The sequence below is a fragment of the Drosophila subpulchrella genome, chromosome 2L, assembly GCF_014743375.2.
Source record: "Drosophila subpulchrella strain 33 F10 #4 breed RU33 chromosome 2L, RU_Dsub_v1.1 Primary Assembly, whole genome shotgun sequence".
Classification (NCBI taxonomy): Eukaryota; Metazoa; Arthropoda; class Insecta; order Diptera; family Drosophilidae; genus Drosophila; species Drosophila subpulchrella.
The window spans coordinates 6,930,487-6,936,525 of NC_050610.1; positions in this window are offsets into that span (position 1 = coordinate 6,930,487).

Below are 6,039 nucleotides of genomic sequence, written 5' to 3' on the forward strand. Positions count from 1 at the left end.
TGCACTTAAAAAAAGGTAATTAAATCCGCAAACTAGTCTAAGTATTTATAGTTGAGAACGTTATGGTACGAAGAACCTGAGCTTAATAATCCCAACTTTATATTATCAGGAAACATAGTCTACTTGGCGGCTGTCACAATAAACTAAAGTTATAGGAAACTTAAGTTTGTTGTTTGAACCAAAAAGCAACTCAGCCATGTAAAGCATATACATCACACATCGCTACAAAATCAAAATTTCTTACACAGAAAATATAACTGATGATATCAGATTTTATAAAAATTAATATATGTTCCTTAAAATATTTATTTTGTTATATTCAACAAAGTGTGTTTTATAAATATAAGATTGTATTTTTCTTATTGCTTCTCATTAAATATGTATAGTAAGCTAAGATTTTAAAACGAGGTTTCTATTTAAAATACATTTGAAGTCCATTATTTTTTAATTTTCTGTTATTTTTTAAATCGCAAGTTGAGATTAACCTTTAAATATTTATGTGAGCATTTGAGAAAGAGGTTTTAATAAAAATACATCTTAACAATGTTTGCACTTTTTCAGGACGTAGTTTTTTAGAGATTTTAAAAAGTATAATTGTAGTGTTGTTTCCTGAGAGTGTATTTATTTAGGCGGTAATTTTGTAAATTATACTTATAGTGCACCCTCTTTTTCAGAGTGTGTAATGTCAGGCCTTCTGGTAGATAAGGATTGCCGCTCGCTGTGTCTTTTTCCGTTGAACATCTTCTCGGTTTTCAAAATGCGTGCTGAATGAATGGGAATAGGAAGACGGGGCTGGAGTTGAGGCCAAAGCCGGTACATGAATGAAATCGTCGCGCGTATATCACACGCATGCGAACACAATCAAAGTCTCCGATGCAGTCCGTTCCAAATGGCTGTCAGCTCATGTTATCGGTACCGGACTGGCCAAAAAGGCTCCCGCTGGCTTGTCTCCCACATAAATGCCTCTGGCAAAGCCATATTTCAAAGGCTTTGATGGGGGGTCTCTGCTCTACGAATACCCTAACTCAAAGGAAGAATGATAGGGAGTGCACCAATTAATCCGACATATTGGCAGGGTATTTTTGCTTCGTTCTAGAATTCCAGTGAATCCCCTTGTTTTGATTTGATACCGATTTCATACCCGCCGCTGTTGATGCCCTGCTCCCACTGATGGTTTGCTTATCAGTTTGGACTTTATATTATTTATTCCAGCGACTCTTATCCCTGTGCACACCCCACTTTCCTCCCGCTGTGCGGTGCGTATTTATTTCGTAGTAAAATCAACAGTTAAACCATAAAGAGAGGACAATCCAGAGACCGTAGTCCCAGTTGCCCTTCATGCGATTGCAGTTGATTGATTGCCAGAGGAGCAGAGATAACAGAAGCGCGGCAGAGAGACAGCGCTGATAAGTGGCGTATGGGAATGCGTGATAAGAAGTCGGCGGAAAGGTTATGGATTGGATGGGATGATCGAGTGCCAACAGCTCCATGATCCTAGTGATAGTATTCCGAAACACCGCAGGGGAAAACAAACCATAATAAAATAAAAGGAGCTCTCTATTCGGAAAAACGAATCATATTTATTGAATTACATGTACTTAATCATATATTTTTAATACATTTGGTTGCATATAAAAATAACAAACGCGTTCAGTACTCTATAGCTTTTAGATATTCACATTATATAAGTGAAAAACTATAAAAGAAAGCTTAAGTAGAAACTATTTTGAAGTATGAAATATGGGTTTTTTCATTCATATTAAAGGAAGTATAACTCGATTTTATGGTTAAAAATATTTTCGAATAATTCAAATGATGTGTATAAAGAAACCATCTTATAATATTTCAAAGAAAATATGTACGAGTATTACTTAAACCTTGTTTCCATTTTATTTCATTAATATAATAAATATTAATGTTTTATCTTTCTATATATCCACCTTTAAATATTTGAAAAAAAAAAACTAGGGCCTTGAAGGATTTCTTCCTTTTTGCATTATATTTCCAGCCCTCTTTCATTTTAAGATTGCTCCTGTGATTGTTCAATAACACAAACGCTTGTCATGCTAAAAATGAGAGTGAAAGCCCAGGATGGAAATGGTGTTTTCCAAGACGACAACTGACGGCAGACCCGTGGCAGCTGTTGTTGTCTAGTTGGGTCCGATTTTGGGTCTCGGTCTCCAGGCTGCGCCGGCTGCTCCTACTGCTGCGGTCCATGGCCGGCATGCTGGTCCAAAAAATATGCCAGGAATTTAATTTTCCAATGAAATATGAAAAATATTATGAGCATTTCAGTGGCGCAGAGCCGGGGGGGAAATCAAAACAAAATTAATGCAAAATTTCTATCCCAGACAGACAGAGCGAGGAGTTGTCCAATTGCTGAACAATCCGAATCAAAATGCTCGCATCCACTGGCAGGAACCTTTTGTGCCATTTATCGTTTATTTTCGTCCTCTTAAAGGTATAGCCATTGCTCCCCCTAGTATGCAAATCAACCGAGGCGAAGTGAAAAAGAAAACTTGTGAAATTACCAACTTGGGAGACGAGAGCTTCGCAGGTGAGGTGTCGGAATCGTTGGGTATCTGCGTATGTGGCACTGTCTCTCCTGGGCATTTTTGTCTGCGTGTCAATAAAATAAGTGCTCCGCCACTTGGCTGTTGTCTGTTGCACATTTTATGCATATGAGTGGTAAATACTTGAGAGCAAATCTCGCCAGTGTCCTTGGGCGTCTTGTGTTGTGAAGTTGCCAAAACTTTGGGGAGGGCAAATGGCCTGGAGTGCTTGCAAACTTGAATTTAGTTACAGATTTTCTTGGGATCTTGGTGCGCTCTTTCGAATGTTTCGATTGCATGCAGCATGCGGCATGAATGATAAATAACAGCATTTGTTGTACCATTATCGAAACTTTTAACTTTGGCCCGGCGAAAGCAAATTGACATTGAAGGGTTCAGGATAACCATTAAAAATTCATTCCCTTAAGAATTACTCATTAAAAATTTGTTTCGCCCAGGAATTTGTCGTTTTCCAGTACATGTGGAACAAACGAAATTCGGCAAATGCTGGATGTGACCAACTTCAAAATGGCTCTTCTTATTTTCAACTAATTTCGAAACAATTTTCTCATAATTTTTGGCATTTTCCATTTGCGGTTGCTGCTTGGCAATAATTAAAAGCCACCCGTTGAGAGGGGGCGAAAAACTATTTATCTAGCCAACATACACACTGCCAGCACAAACAAACAGGCAAAAAACAACTTTAGGAGGAAAACTCCAAGGCAGTTCGTCGTCGTCTGCTGTCATAATGAAACCGAAGCACCCAGAAACAAGCGCCACTGACAAAAAATTACAAACAATTTAAGCAACTGTGAAAAAGAAGATTAAAATAAAAATAACCAGAAAAAGGAGCAAATTAAAATAAAATTCTTTAAACAGAAGCCATTTAAATGCTCTGCATAGCGTTTTCCATTGCAAAGGCTTCTGGAAATTCATAACTACATTTTTAAAGTTTTTAATCAATTTAAAGTTGCTGGCATAAACTAATTAAACTTGATATTTGATATCCTATGACTGCGTACATAGAAATGGAATTAATTGAGGCATATGAGTTGCTTGCCCCAGATATTATTTAAATAAATGTTTGAGAGATAAGAAGAGATAAAAAAAAGAACTGAATACTAAATCTTTATCACTAAGGCTTTTTGTAAAAAAAACCTATGGTTAAACCAAGGGATACCTTACCTAATCTTTGGAAAACGAAAATAAATCATGGAGTTAGGATACCCTTTCAGAGAGTATTCAAACAAAGCCACTAAATAAATAACATGGCCATAAACGCATGGGGGAAGCTTGGGGACCAAGAGTCGTCGGAATGTTGAAAAAATGTTGTTTATAAAGTTGTGAAAAATTGCAGCACTTGCAATGAAAGAAAGTTTTAAGCGCCAGCCAAAGGATTTAGCTCGGCGGCGGCGGCGGCGGGAGAAGGATATGGGATCGCGGGTGGATCATAGGGGGTGGCTAAATAATAGAGTAGCGGAAAAATAATAAACTCATAAATAGTATGACAAGTGTGTGTGTGTGTGGATGAGAGTGGAAAAAAGCTGGAGCCAAAGGACTGGGACAAATTGCCCCGCCATCTGCGGCCAGGGGAAATCCCGGAGAAGCGCTGGGAGTGATAAAAGATTTACTAGAACCAACGGTCAAAGCGGAGAATTGCTGAAAAAGAAGATTGGAACTCCTCAGATTTCTGCATCCCCATTCCCATTTCCAGTTCCCCACCCCTGCCGAAGTTTAATCAGCGCGGACACTGCAAATTGCAGCCGGATCTCCGGAACTCCACTGCAGACATTGTTTTAATTTGCAATCTCCGCCCTCTCTTCTTTTTGGCAGCAAATGTCAAACTTTTACACAAACCAGTTTCAGTTTAATTCTGCTGCTTTGCGTTATTTTGATTTTACTCTATTTTTGGCTTAGTTTGTTTATTTCTACATGAATGCAAAGCCAGTTTCCGTGCCCGGAACTTTTTGTGCGGCTTTCTTTTTTGCGGTTGGCTTGCCTTTTCTTACAGTTTTTGACAATCGCAAAACTTTCGCAACTCGGAACGTGTTGCTCTTGCGGCGAAAGTTTTTTAATGAATGTGTAGCGAAATATATATAGAGGTATGGCTCCCTGTCGCTGTTCTCCTTTTTGGCATTTCAATTAAAAGCCCATAAAGTTGAAGGGGTCGCTAATTATGGGAAAGGCTAAGAAATTTAATAGTGCTTTACAATCGCATATACCACTAGTTTTTATTGTGGATGTCGAGCGGTGGAAGTAATTTCAGACAGCTTATCAAAAGCAAACTTGTATTTTTGAGGGGCCCGTAAAGTTTGCCATACAGCCGCTGGCAAAATTACCGAGGAAACACTTTGTAGTTACAATGTCGCAGAAGTGTTCAAATTCAATTTCTGGCCCGGGGCAACAGATGTCAGCTTATTTAAATATTTGTCCTGATGAGCGTGACATGTGCCCAAGTTCAATAATCTCACACGGGGAGTGCGAAATGGGGGCAGCAGGCCAGATATTCGCAATCGAGTTCAATTGGTCCCAGTTCCAGCTGAAATTGCTATTCCTTCTTAAGGCCGAAGCCATCAAGGACAATTGCTACAAAGCAAATACACTTGCCTTGGGACAGTTATGATCCATTTATGTCCGATACGTGGCCCATAAATATAGACTATCATTTGAGATTACTCGGAAATTGAACACAACCAACTTGATTACACAGAGAAAACAAACAAAAGTTACTTAGAGATTGGTCATTTTCATGAAGAATCCTTTCATATTTGAAATAATATAGAACCTTTCTATAGAAAATAATATTTTCCGAAGAGATGAGATCTATTTATAATTTATATTTAATTTTCTGAGGTATACTGAAAGTCGAATTGACAGTATCCTTGTTTATTACTATTTTATTTAATAATTATTAGTATTTAATACTATTTATTATTATTAATTATTATTTATTAACATTTATTATTATTTGTTATTAATTAGAATTATTAATTATTATTTTTTTATTTTTGTTTAGATTTATTTATTATTATTTGTAATTATTTTGTATTATTTATTATTTTGCTTTGGTAATATAATTCAAAAGTAATAATATTTCAAGATCGTTACTTTCTCAGATGCGGCTTTTTTTCTCAATGTATTATTGGAAACGGTCACTTACGGCCAAGCTGGCGAACTTAGGACGAAATGAGGTACATGCTTGCATAACAATCATATCTTCCCCTTAGAATACAACCCGAACTGGACCTGCTAATCAAGTTATGAATTACTTGGCATTTGCATATCCATCAGCTGCATAGTCACGCATATTTAATCAGGCAATTAGCGCGCCATAAAGACAACTCTTTTCAATTTGCGGCACTTAATCCCTCGACTAATTAAAACAAATCCCCGCAGTACCTACCCCCAAAAATGGTCCAACACATGCCATGCCCTCAACGGTGCGTGTTGCATGTTTGTGGGGGGGTTTCGAGCATTGCGTATACGA